Source organism: Aulonocara sp. 'chitande type north' Nkhata Bay, linkage group LG3 (genome assembly GCF_057382095.1).
Source record: "Aulonocara sp. 'chitande type north' Nkhata Bay isolate Kocher_YH1m ecotype deep benthic linkage group LG3, A_spYH_male_GT1.1, whole genome shotgun sequence".
Taxonomy (NCBI): Eukaryota; Metazoa; Chordata; class Actinopteri; order Cichliformes; family Cichlidae; genus Aulonocara; species Aulonocara sp. 'chitande type north' Nkhata Bay.
The window spans coordinates 44,103,433-44,118,159 of record NC_141346.1 but is presented as its reverse complement, the minus strand read 5'-3'; positions in this window follow the sequence as shown (position 1 = coordinate 44,118,159).

Below are 14,727 nucleotides of genomic sequence, written 5' to 3'. Positions count from 1 at the left end.
TCTTGGAGCTGTAGCGTCTGCAATTAAAACAACATCTCCAGGTATAAGACATCTTTTAGTCCTCATCCATTTTTGTCTTTCTTGCATCAAAGGTAGGTACTCAGAAAGCCATCTCTTCCAGAACAACTCTGCCATGTACTGTACCTGTTTCCACCTTTTCCTGACATGCAAATCACTTGGATGAAACAGTCCTGGTGGAAAAACTGGTTTATTTTTCAGCAACAACAAGTGATTGGGTGTCAGTGGTTCAAGATCATTTGAGTCATCTGAAACTTTAGTAATGGGTCTGTCGTTCATTATAGCTTCAACCTCACAGAAGACTGTGTGGAGTCCTTCATCATCCAGAACTTGCTCCTTAAGAACTGAGGCTAAAATATTCTTTACTGAACGAATGAGACGCTCCCACACATCGCCTTGGTGAGAAGCTGCTGGGATGTTGAAGTTCCATTTCATGCCATCCTGAACAAAAGCCTTTTGAATTTTGGCATGGTCCAGCTCAGTCAAACTTTCTTTCAACTCTCGATTCGCCCCAACAAAATTTGTAGCATTATCAGATCTGATGGTCGAAACTGGGCCTCGTCTACAGATGAACCTCCTCACAGCATTTATACAAGAGTCTGTATCAAGTGTACATGCAATCTCCAGATGTACTGCACGACTGGTGAAACAAGTAAAAAGAACTCCATACCTTTTAAGGAGACTTCGTCCTCTTTTAACACTTATAGGTCCAAAATAGTCCACTCCAACATTTGTGAATGGGGCTATGTCTGGCAGGACTCTCTCTTCAGGCAGATCCGCCATCTTTTGTTCAACAAACTTTCCTCTGTTGCGTCTACACGTGATACAACGAGAGATAATTTTCCTGGCAGCAGAATTTGCATTTAATATCCAGTAATTTTGTCTTAGTTTTGACAGCATGTGTGCTCTTCCTGCATGTCCCAACCTTTGATGGATATGGCGTAAAATCAGTGTTGACACATGCATATCTTTTGTCAAAATTACAGGATGCTTTAATTCCATAGGCATGGCTGCTTTATTCAATCGGCCACCCACTCTGAGGATTCCTGCATCCAACACTGGATCAAGTTTATAGAGACAATTTCCCTTAGAGACTCCTTTGAGGCCATTGCGGATTAAAGCCATTTCAGTCGTAAATTTCTGTTGTTGTGCATATTGAAGAATAGCTTGTTCTGCCTTTGCCAAGTCTTCTGGAGTGAGATTTCCTTTCTTCAAAGTGGTCTTAAATCTTTCCATTCTTATCTCCACTTCTTTCTGACCTTCCGGATCATTCTTATTCAAACCTGCAGCAAGCAACTCTTTCCTCTTCTGTGCCAACAACACCAAGACCTCTTTCATCTTTAAAAGCCAGGCTACAGAGATTTTAAGTTTTGCCCAAGACGAGAAGTAGAGGATAAAATAGCTGGTAGGATTTTGTAATTCTCTCACAATGGCATTCATTGTCAGGTCCCTTTTGACCTCTGGGTCATCTGCAGAAATTACACTGTACTCCACATCCAGTTTAGGCCATTCCTTTTCTGACTCATAGAGAAATTCTGGCCCTTTTATCCATCTCCTACATTTGAGGAGATCCCCAGCTCTCATACCTCTGGATGCGTCATCTGCAGGATTCTCCTTAGAAGAAACGTATCTCCACTGATTCACATCTGTTGCTTCCCGAATAACAGCAATTCTGTTTGCAACAAAAGTATTGAATCTTCTGGTTTCATTGGAGATGTATTTCAGTACTGTTGTGCTATCAGTCCAAAAAACTGATTTTTCCAACCTGACTTGCAGCTCCTTTTGCAGAAGCCTGTCCACCCGAACTGCAAGAACTGCAGCCGTCAATTCCAACCTGGGAATTGTAGTTTGCTTGAGAGGAGCAACTCTAGCCTTTCCCAGGATAAAAGCAACATGCGTGACGTTATTCTTTTCCAACTTTAAATATGACACCGTTCCATACCCATCTTGACTTGCATCAGAAAAATGATGAAGTTGTGCCCTATCTGGTCTTCCAAAGCAATTTGGTTTAATGCAACGTTCCACTTTAAACTTTGAAATCAGCTGGAGATCCTCCAGCCAATCACGCCACCGCTGGGAAAGAGAGTGGGGAATAACTTCATCCCACTTCAAATTTTGTCGGCAAAGCTCTTGTAGCAACAGTTTAGCTGGCATACTGAAGGGAGACAAGATTCCCAAAGGATCATACAGTGAGCTGACCACAGACAAAATTCCCCTTCTGGTTGTTGGACGGTCCTGCAGGGAGGTTCTGAACTGGAACTTGTCTGTTGCTATGCACCACTGTAAACCCAGTGCTCTCTCAACTGGAAGTTGATCTGTGTCCAAATCCAGATCCTTAATTTCCTTTGCTCTTCTTTCCTCTGGGATTGACATGAGCACTGTGCGACTGTTGCTGATCCATTTTGAAAGCTTAAATCCTCCTTTAGCGCAGATATCTGTCAGCCTCTTCACCATGTGCACTGCCTCCTCTTCTGAAGCAACAGATTTCAAACAATCATCCACATAAAAGTTTCTTTTGACTGTATCAACCACTTCAGCTGGAAACTGTTGTGCATTATCATCTGCAGTTCTCTGTAGAGCATAATTTGCACAACTTGGCGAAGATACAGCTCCAAACAAATGCACTTTCATCCTGCATTCCTGTGCAGACCTTGAAGTGTTGCCATGTTGCCACCACAGGAAACGGAGAAAGTTGACATGTTTTTCTGAGACGTGAACTTGGTGAAACATGGAATCAATGTCCGCCATTAATGCAACAGGCTCTTGTCTAAATCTGATCAGAACCCCAACCAGCGAGTTTGTGAGATCAGGTCCCTGTAGAAGCTGGCTGTTCAATGATGCTCCTTTATAAGTTGTTCCACAGTCAAATACAACTCTTAATTTGCCCTTTGTGGGATGATACACTCCATGATGAGGGATGTACCACACCTTTCCATCATCTTTGTGCAACTCATCTACAGGCACAAACTCGGCATATCCTCGTTCAAGCATGTTGTTTACACATTTAGTGTATTCGTCCTTATAATGAGTATCCTTTTCAAATCTCCATCTGAGACTCTGGAGACGCTGCTCCGCGACACAGAGGTTATTTGGCAAACTGGAACCTTCTCTCCTGAAAGGCAAATCAATGTGATAATGATTTCCAATAAACTTTATTGAACTACTAACAATATCCATGAAACACAGATCCTCTCTAGACATTTCAGTCTGCTCCTCTGATGATCTTTCATTAAAATCATGATTGTACTGTTTAATCAACATGTCTTCAAGACGCTCAACAGAAATCCTATTGGCTGTTACAGCAGTGCAGTTGGTTTTATTTCCACTGTTACTTCCAGTGCGCAGGGGACCATTTATGACCCAGCCAACTTTTGTTTTTACAGCATAAGGTCCACCTCCCACACTGTTTATCACCTTCCATGGCTCCAAAACATTGGAAGCATCAGTGCCTATCAGTAGCTCCACCTCTGCATCAATGTTGTGAAGTTTAACAGGTTTAAGATGAGGCCACTGATCGATGTCGCTTTGCTGGGGAATATTAACTGTAGAAACTGGCATAGTCTTTTGAGTCAAAACATCTGGCAATGGCATGAAATCATTTGCTTCCAAACCAGACACTTCCAAACCAGACAGAACTTGTGTACTAACAATCCTATCTTGACTCATTGTTCTCAAAAAGATATTGGTCTTTTTACCTTTTACATTCAGCCTTTTTGCCAAAGTTTCTGTACAGAATGTACCTGAACTTCCAGAATCCAAAAACGCATAAGTTTGCACAATTTTATTACTCTTTTGGCTCTTAACTTGAACTGGAACTATAGAAAAAAATTGCATCAACTTCATGACCAGCCCCAATATACCCACATGTCTGAGTGGTTGCAGTTGAAAAGTTGACATTAGAGTTTGTCCTCTGTTGAGTTTGTTCCGAAGACGCACCTGGATCCTTTCGCTCTATATGAAGAACCCCTGGGTGCCTTTGGTGACACACGTCGCAATCCAAACGACTCCTACAGTCTTTGCTTGTGTGACCAACTTTTAAACAACCAAAACAAATTCCCCTTTCCTTGATAAAAGTCAACTTATCCTGATGCGTTTTAGCTTTAAACTGCTTACAATTCTCTAGTAAATGGTTGCTGTGTGAACAAAACAAACAACTATGCAGAACGGCGGAAGTTGTTCTGCTTCCAGTTGATTGAGTTTTGATTCCTGGCACTGTACTGACATTAGTGGCAAAACTACTTCCTTTTCTCCTTTGCTTGGTAGAACTTGAAGCTTTAAAGCTGCTTCCAGATTGTGAGTCTTGTATGTTGCCAAACACTGGATCTGATGCTACTTTTACCTGTTTTATTATAAAGGCAACCAGATCAGTGAACACTGCTCTGTAACCATTTTGTTCCTGCAGTTCATAGGCAACAACTCTCCATTTTTCCCTCAATTTGTATGGAAGTTTCATAACAACCATTCTCATATTTGAGGGCAAATCCAACTCCTTCATATAAACAACTTGCTGTGTTAGATTCGAACATCCTTGACGAAAAAGAGAGAATGACTGTAGACCTTTCACATCCTCACTTTTAATAGGTACCCAACTCACAATCCTCTCCATATATGCAGAGGCAATTTTATTTTCGTTCCCAAAATGTTCTTCAAGAAGATCTTTGGCTGTGGAATAGCCCTGCTCAGGAGGTAAGTGCTGACAACTATGCACCAAATCCCTAGGCTGCCCCCTAGTGAACTGCTCTAAAAAATGCAAACAGTCGCTCCAGTTATCAGTTTTAGCTTCCACTCCATTTTCAAAGGCATTCATAAATGATCTGTACTGTAAAGGGTCTCCATCAAACACAGGGATGTTTCTGGCGGGGAGGACAGAAGATAAGTTTTGTTTTACAAGCAAAGTAGTGATGTCATTTTGTTTTTGCATAATATTTACAATCTCCTTCGTGCAATTCCCAGTCAAAGTAGGAGACTGAGGCTGTGTTTGCTGCGTCACTTGAGCTGAATCATCAACCTGATGTTGGGTTTGACTTTGTCTAGGTACGATTACTTGTGATTCAGATGCAGAATTTATACCAGAGTAATCTCTTGATGTTGGAACAAATGTATCGGCACAAGGATTTAAACTAGGCGCTTCTTGTACGTGCCCTCTTTCAAAATAAGAGTTCATTCCATCAGAATGCTCAGAGCTACAAACTGAATTTATTTTTAAGACACGAAGCTTTGCATTAATGGCTGCCAGCTCTGTTTCCAAGGATAATGTCTCCTTTTCTTTTCTCAGTTTCTCTTTTTCTTTTCTCAGTTTTTCCTCTTGCGCTTCGATAGAATGTTTTTTCTTTAATGCAGCGAGTCGCTCCATGAGCGCTGCCTTGTCAGCCGCAGCTTTAATGCATGCGGAAGATGTTGATGAAATTCGACTTTGCTGTGACAAGGTTTTTGAAGGTGGTTTTACACTTGAGATATTAGAGACACTGTCTTCAGGTTTTATTTCATCCAAACTTTCAACAGCTTTATCATTGCGAACAGTATTGTTTTGTTCAGTATACGGCTCGCCCGCCTCCTGCAACCAAACCTTTACTTTGTCCATAAAAACAGAGAATGCTGTCACCTTCGACTGAAAATGTGCAACTTGCCTTTTCACTTCATCTTCTGGCAGTGGCAAACTTAAAAAGGATTCTTGCAAAGCGTTTGCATCTTGATAGCATTTAATAAACGTCCCAAATTCAGAAGACACTTCCTTAACGTTTTCATGTGAGGTCATTAAAGCAGAAATTTTCCCCATGTACTTAGATGCTTGCTTACACATTGAACTGCGCTTTTCTTGGCATGTCTTTATATACAAATCCAAACCTTTTGGCGTAAATTTAACGCTTCTTTTCTCTGCTTGCATCTCAGTGTCATCCTCTCGTTTACTCTTAATATCCGACATTTTTATTGTCCTCTTGGATTATTTCAAACTTTATAAAGATGCACAGCACACTGAGAGTCCATAGCCTAAAGTACAAACACGACATCCATTTACCTGCCTTTTGCAGCGGACAAACATTTCCACAGAGGGCGTTGGCATGTTTCAATTAGCGATCCAATTATGCACCAATTTAGTACGTCAAAACTCAGTTCATCAGTCTTTGTAGTGAAATTATGTCTTTAAACTCCAATAGCTTCACCGTTTTCCTTTACGGCTTAAACAATATTATCACTCACCAGCTTTGATGAACGAGTGACATGTTGATCCAGGCCTCAACATCAAATCCGTCTGGATTACTCACCAGACGATCCAATAACTTTTATTCGAGTTTGACGGTGATCCTTGAAATCCTTATATCCATTAATGAAGGATTATTCCTTTGTCCACGGGAAGGTTTTTTACTTTGTGTAGTGGCAATTCCTTTACTTTTGTAAGATCAAACGTCCCACAACTTAAAGTCCACAAGCCACTGCTGCACTGAGGTAATATTTCGTACGCAGGCAAAAGAAGTCCATTGTCCAAACCTTTTAGTTGAGAGTTTTGGTTTTGGTTTATTTATCCATTTGGCAAGCAATAACAAGATCCTTCCTACTGCTTCTCCTGCTCTGGTAAAAAAAACCATAGGCCCACCCCAATGCATGCTGGTCCTATACCAGTCTCTTTATTTATAGAAACAAAATGGCCCTACAGCTCTTACTGACTAATTTAACAAAATAACAACAAACAAAACAAATCATTTAAAACAAAATATTAACCGACAAATAAACCCCAAAATATAAGTAAACTAACAACAAACTTTAACTAATTTCAAAAATAAGAACAAAAACAAAAATAAAGAACAAATAGCTCCAACAGTGATGATTTTGCCGATTTAGAAACGCTGAAAACTAACTTAAAAAACAAAGACAAAGAAAAAGTGGTCGGAGCAGTCGTGACGGCAGCCGACCTCACCGGCGCCATCTTAATCAGTAAAACAATATATATTTAGAAATTAATTTAACCACATATATGAGTTGTTAGTATTAACAATAAATTACTGACCCTTTTGTTTGAATTTTGAGGCATATCTTCTGAGGTTTTGCCTCTGAGCCTTGTCATATCCTGAAGGGTAGGAGCCCGCAGAAATGAACGCGTAAATCTCTTCCCACTTCTTCTCCATATCTACGAATGTCAGTAAACATTTTCTTATGAGCTTCAATATGTGCAGTTGACAATGCAAATAATTTAACTTATTAAATAACGACATTACCGAAACAGCCTTAAAACACTGAAGCTGCGGACTCAAAAGTGTTGTGCAAATACCACGTGTCCAGTAACTTGACAGCAGACTTCACTGAATCTGCAAATTCGACAGTTTTGTGTAGAAAGCAGATAGTGACTTCACTTTAATATTGACAAACAATCACAAAGGCTTAAAAAATCAAGTATCAACGTCAATAAAAAGTACTAATACTTACTACTTACCTATTCTCCTGCAAATATGACAATGGAGTAGCGTGAAATCACAGCCGGATGCGCTTAGCTTCCCTTTTTGTGTTGTGCGCATGCGCGCACATGCTCAGGAACAACGGGTAGGACGGTTTACGGGGTAGGAGAAATTCCCAGAACACCTGCCGGGTTGAGTCAAACAATGATTTTAATGATCACACGCGTGGGAGATGGACACTGTACGCAGACAGCCTCAGATCTCAAAATGGTGGAGCATTGATCAAACTCTTATAGCCTCTAGTGGCCCCCACCTTATCATAAAAGCTTAAACATTCACATGCTTTCTCTCACACGGCGCCTAAGCTACGACCTTGGCTCCCCGTTTATCTGCTCCTGCTGAGATGGGGCAGAAAACTCCAGTATATTCTGTTCTCTTCTAATCAGACAAATAAGGCGATGACTTTCTGCGAACAGTATTTCTTATAACTCAGCAGTATAATGCATCATAAAACAATATCATTCATTCACAATAAATCAGCAGTCTAATGTAATGCAAATCAGTTTAACAAATGCAATAGTTACCACCTTCTTCTAATTCAGGAGAATAATGCAAACTAAGACTACATAATAATTCACAATCTTTAATTAGGGGTCTAACACGGCATAAAATAATATTATAATCTCACACTCCCCCTGATGAGCTCTTTAGAATAAAGAGCTCACCTACACCCTGTAATCCAGTGTGGCTGAGTTTATTTCTTCTCACTCCTGAGGCCCTTTGTCCCCCTGTTGGGCGAACCATATGTGAGATGACCTCTGTGTTTGCGCAGTTCAGATGCAAGAAAAACTATTATTACAACAATAGCAGGTACAGATGACACTCCCCAGTTCTCCCACAGCTTTATTTTGGTGCTACCTTATACCCTTCAGACGTACTCAGACTAGAACCTCTGTCCAAGGAGCTTTTAGCCTTTATTTTATTGCTGCAGCTACCAGTGCCTTCCAGTTGGATGATCCTCTGCTCTTCTTTCTTCAACCTCAGGGGTTAGACAACCCTTAAGTCGTTGCACAGATCAAGGGATTATTCTGCCCCGATTTCAAACAACGATCTGTGTATCCTCGGGTTCTGTGTTTCCTATGTATCCCCCAGAAAAAGGAACAGGAACGTGTCCCCCTTTTGCCCAAGAGCCTCTCGAACCTCGTTGATCTGGTGTTCCTGGATTTCCGCCAACCCCTTCATGGTTATTGCTGTGTTTATGGGATCCATCCTTTTGAGGTGACTAATCGGAGCCCAAATGCCATGACACTTGAACCCAGTTGGTGTCTCGGCAGTCACTGCGTCTGTCTCTGCTGCGAAGGATCCTCGTATATCTGTGACCTCGTCTGGTGTCCGTTCGTTTCTCTGTAAGAGACAGAAAACCAAAACACCTCTCTTCCTAGCTCTAATAATCTAATGTTGTTATCTACTGACCTTGTGGTGATTCAGAATTGGTTTAGAATATTCAGAATGTCCCAGGGACTTATTCTAATCATCTCCTATGTGTGTGTAAGCGTGTTTGCATTTAGCCCTCTGCACTCAAGGCATTTCCTGCAATATCCCAGTCCGGACCATCACGCCGAACAAAGCTTATGACCTTCAAAAGACCAAGTGCCAACTCATTATAAGCACATTTGCAAGGTGTGTCTGAAAATTATTAAAACCACTCATTTTAACAAAAGACATCAAAAACAAATTAGCCATTTTTAATCCTAACATTTGCCCCCCAAAAATCATGTGTTTGCTTCCGCCTACTGTCCCACGGTTTCCACTCCAGTGTGGTACTCAGCTTCTCATGAACACAGGCATTTTATCTTCTAAACGCTATTCAGTTCATTTCAATGATTAATGCTTAAACATGGAAATAATGATTTATGCTTCTCACTGGATCTCTAAAAAAGTCCGGAAACCTCTTGGGTCACTATTAGCTTAAGCTTCACCATACCCAAGTTATTAAAACACAAATGAAGTCATAAAAATGTTCATATAACCCTTGTTTGATGTTAAAACTCAACTTCCCCCCCTTTTTTGACACATTCCCATGTGTCAAATCAATGGAGCTAGAAAATTAAAAGAAAAGGTTAGTGACCTCATATCTTAGAAAGTATGAGACCTTCTCCTATCCAGTGTCGTTGCTCCAGTCCTGTCATCCTGTGTTAGGGAATGAAATCAATTTAATTGTCATGTTAGATCTGTTCAACTCCCGGCTCCGCTCAGAGCCTGCATCCGCAGAATTGCCAAGAAACAAAACCTGTAATAATACGAACTTCACTTCAATATGGACCTGTTGACTACTTCTGAGACAGCAAAGGAAGATTCTCTCCTCCTCGAGGACAGGCACTGACTCCCACCTATCTCCTGGAGCCAACTGTCCCTTATGGAGACACAACAATGCAGCTACAAGGTTTTCCAGATTGTTAAGTTGATCTGTGTGTAATGCTCTGAATCAAGTATGAAATATTAAATGAATGTCGTTTAATTAACTGCCACTACTTAAAACTCAGCAAAAGATATAACTGAATAAAAGATCACAAAGAAAAGCATGATATCAGTGTCATGTAAGTGCGTGCGGCCTTCTATGCTCGAAGTCACTCCAGTCCATAGATCAGCCAAACATCGCGTTGACTGTAGCTTTTAACCCTTATTAACTTGAGCACAACTCTATAATGAGCAACAAACTGCAATATGTATAAAAATGATCATGGTTACACCTGCAATGAAAGATCATATGATTATCCTGACACCCGTAAATAGAAGATTAACCTGAGGTTATAACAATCACTGGAACACAAATGTTAGTATAATGTCAAAAGCTTCAATAAATGATCAATGCAATGCTTGTTATATGATTCTGATGTAACAATAATGCTGATGCTGAAATAACAGTAAAACACCCCTTTTATCCTGTTTATAAACTTGACACATAAACGTTTATAAATGCCTCTTTTAAATTTTATTTCCCCCTGCTTTTCCCTCACTGACCACAGCAGGGGAATCTTTGTCTTGATTCAATCAAAGCTTTATTCGTCACATGCAGGTTGCCCTGCAGTGAAATGGGACCCCACCCCCCCCGACCTTACACATATAGCACAAACATTACATGGGGATACAGGTCGGAGATTGGTAGAATCAGAGAAAAAAAACATTGAAATGTACACTACAATGGGGAAAGTACAAGAGGAAAAAAAGAGACCCCTACTCATGCTGTGCTTCCATGGTAGGACAGCATCAGAACAGGAAACAGAAAAACTCCTCTGCACAAAAAAGCACATAAATGACCACAGCACAACATTGTGAAGACATGACAAGCCACAGGGGTGGGTGGGGGGTGAGGAGTAATCCGAAGCGAACACAGCAGCCGCCCTGCACAGCGCTACCATTCCAGCGCGGCACACAGACCCGCCGTGTTCCCTCACAGGAAACAAGCATCGAAGGTGTTGGAAAGGGAGGGGGGATGAGTGAGTGCCTATCAGTGTAAGTGTATGTGTGTGCGTGTCCATAGTTCAGCTGAGACAGTGTCCTTCGGCCTATCAGGCTAAGTAAACAGTCCTCCAGCCAATCCAGGTGTCCTTGCATGGGATGGGAAGAATAGCCGTAACACAGTCGTTATCAGGGAGTGATTGTTCAGCTCCAGCCTTGGGCGTGCAGCTGGCGCCGTGATGGGGATCCGCAATGTTCATGTTGATTTTGTTAATTTCCATGCGAGCAGCCCAGGAGAATTTTCAGCCATGAATCCGGCTCACCTGATTCATCACTGAGCCCCACCGTGACTGGCATCTGACAGGGTGGCGCTGCATACTCTTCCTTTAATGTCTCTATGTTCAATCTGTTAATTAGAGTGCTTAAACATGAAGTAGACTGCGTCCACAACAAGTCAATACAGTTGTAAATGTGGCCAATTATCAATGTATTACCAATCAATAACGAAAAATAGCTTTTATTTTATGCATGCTTTCAGTCAACCACTCACCCAGAGGATCTTCAATCCCAGGAAATTCCTTCTCCCCATTTAATGAGTCTGTCCTCCTTCCATGCCCTGGTAACTGGTCCATCCAGAGCCATATGATCTTGAAATATACATACAACAAGCCAAACCACACCTTGGTCACACCAACCCTTTTCCGCCCTGAAGATGTCCAACATGGCGTCGGACATCTTAGTCTGGACTGTCAAAGGTGACTTTAACGCTGACTGTTCCGACAATCCATTTTATAACATTTTCTGGTCAGATTTGCCAATCTCTGCACCAGGGTTTTAATAGTTTTGCAATTTTCATTTGTTTTTATTTTTATTTAGCTTCGACTTCAGATTTTCAATTTTATATCAGTTGTAATTAGTTTTTACCAATTGTTTGCTAGTTTAGTCTAGTTTTTATTTTCTGAAAATCCTTAGTTTCAGTTTAGTTTCGATTAGTGTCAGTTATAGTTTTAGTTGTGTTTGCAATAATCAAGTGCAACAAAATCCCAGTTTCATCATATCAGTCATGCTCTTCTGCTTATCCTTGGGTATTGAGACTATTAACTCTTGCCGCCCCAGGTGTTCGTAATTTTGGTTCAAGTGAATTGATAATCTTTTTGAAGGCAATTGACTCACACAGTTATGTAGATGTCCCCGTCCTGTTGTCTCGGGGTGCATCACGCTGCCTTGCATGAGGTTAGCTTCTGTTTTCTGGGGATGAGGGTTGAGTGTGCTCCCTTACCTTTTCAAGGTAAGCTAGGTTAGCCTTCTTGTGTGAGCTTTTCAAGTGCACTTTAAAGTTTGTGGGATTTTTCCCTTTATAAATGTCCCTCATAATTTGTCTCTTTCCACTACCAGACATTAGCTTTATCCAAAACAGAGTCATATTCAAAGTAATCCCAAATTGGACTCTGGCGCTTTCTCCCGACTTTTCCTGACATGATTCTGCGCGTGGACGGAGCAGCAACACAGACGACTCGACTAACGTACTGCCACCTGCTGGCATAATGAGACAGCAAGAAAAAATCTGGAAACTAAACTTCATTTTCACCCTTGACTATTGTAGGACACACACACATCAATGAAACTAAACATATTTTGCTATAAATTCAGTTAATTTTAGTTAGTTTTGTGAACACTCATTACAGTTTTAGTTAGTTTTCCTGTTTTTGTTTTTATTTTATTTCCGTTAACGAAAATGTTTTTTCACTTCTAGTTTTCGTTGTTTCATTTTTTTCGTTAATAATAATAACCTTGCTCTGCACCCTGGAATAAACATAATCAACATGATCAACATTTTACTGCGTGTTATTTCACCATCTTATCGATTCAAATGCTCCATCCTTATGTGGTTTGCGACATTATGTTTATCCACTCTGTCTCTAAATGTTTGAAGAATTTTCAAGTTTGGGGTCAAATTTTGAGAATTTGACCATAAGTGAAAGTTAGCTGTAAAAACAAAAGCTCAGGACAGAACAGTTATCAGTCATGTACTTCATACAAAATTAGCATATATTGAATTTCATATTGATCCTCTGAGTGTAATGGTACATTTTAATTTGAATTTATCAAAGCTAAACACAATAATTTTTCTTTATTTTGCTCTTGTTCTTGTGCAGCACCACCTCCTATCACATGTCCCTGTCGGTTCTATCCTGCTTTTAAATTGCTGACTATTTCAATGAAAGGACCTAAATGACGGGGACCAGTGTTTATTGTTACATATCTCCATTTTGAATGTGACAAGCCTACCATTTCCCTGTTATCCATAGATAACAGGGAATAGAGTTTTTTTTTTCCTCTATAAAAGTTAATTGACTCTTTACAGTGGCCTGCTATGGTTAATAATAAAATGTTCAGTCATGAGTGAAATCAAACCTCTTCTTCCCTTTAGCATTTAACATTCCCAACAATATACTGTGATACATTAATCGAAACACAGCTACTAAAACACAATTTTCTTAATGCAGACCTCAGTAACTCAAAATTAGCAACCAAAGGGTTAAGTCTGCAGTTCACACTCATGTGAAGCTACAGCCTCCCCCTTTAGTCTCTGTCATCCTTCTGTTCTTGCAAAAACAAAACAAAGCAAGACAAAACATCCACCCTTCTTTTACAGGCTGGGTGAATTGTTTGTGGACATTTACTAATTCTAAAGTCAGTACCGTTTTTGTCTCAATATCAAGTCAGTTAAAAGTTTTAGTCCTCAGTCCATCACCATCCAGACACATGCATAAATCCACACACATTCATACCAGATATTGCTGATAATGGAGTCTCACGCGCAACCTATTCGAGCCTTCCTCACCAGCAAGATGACGTCATCATTTTAAAGGAAAACAGTTCCTTGTTTTTTAGACTGGATTGACTCGCTGCAATCCTTTTAGGCTCAGGACTTCTCATGTGATCAATGTCCCATATAAGTGAATTTCTCCCAAGCCCATTATAATCATGGGGAAAAATACTTTGCGACTGTTTCCAGTAAGAATATTTTATAGCGCTTTAAAGTTCAATCTCTCAGGCCTGGATTAAAGAGCTGATTTGTTAAATCAGGAACTCACAAAATACCAAAATATCACCACCGGTGGATCACACCTCTCAGATTTTCTTATTTCAGTGCACTGTAACAAATGCAAAAACAAACGTAACCAATAAAATACTCATATAATAACCAATACTGGGGCCCATTGCAAACATGTCCAAGCATAAAACCATCTTTCTCTCTCTTAGAGAAAGAAAACAATCCAAACCTCACTGATAAAATCAACCTAGTGTCAAGAAAACCCCAAAAATCAATCAAAACTTTACCAGAAAGTCTTTCTCCCTCCCGGGACAATATTGTGTAGGAATACAGGTATTGTAACTCCTTTTTGCACTGAAAAAAACCATGTTGGATTTACTTGATTCAATAGTGGACACTGGTTGCACACAAATGTTTTGCTTTGGCAGAAACTTAAACAACTGAGTTAAATCAACACAACCTTTTCATATTCAGTAAACCTGTGCATTTTGTGTTCATAAAACACGATTGAAACATGTTCAGATGGAGTAAGTTGAGCTCCTGGAATATTTTAATCCTTCCCAATTCTGTCAGTTTATTTCAACACTATTCAGTAACTTTTATCCAAATACTACTTGGTCACTTAAATACTACATGTTGTCTTCATATTGCATGCGGTTCAAGAAAGTCTAGATCATGGTTACCATAAAAATTGAAGGGGTCTACAACAACTACCATCCTCTTATCTTTATCCTGGTTACAGCAGGGCTGGGAAATAACCCTGAAGTGACAGGTTACCAGGCAGGGTACACCCCGGACAGCTGA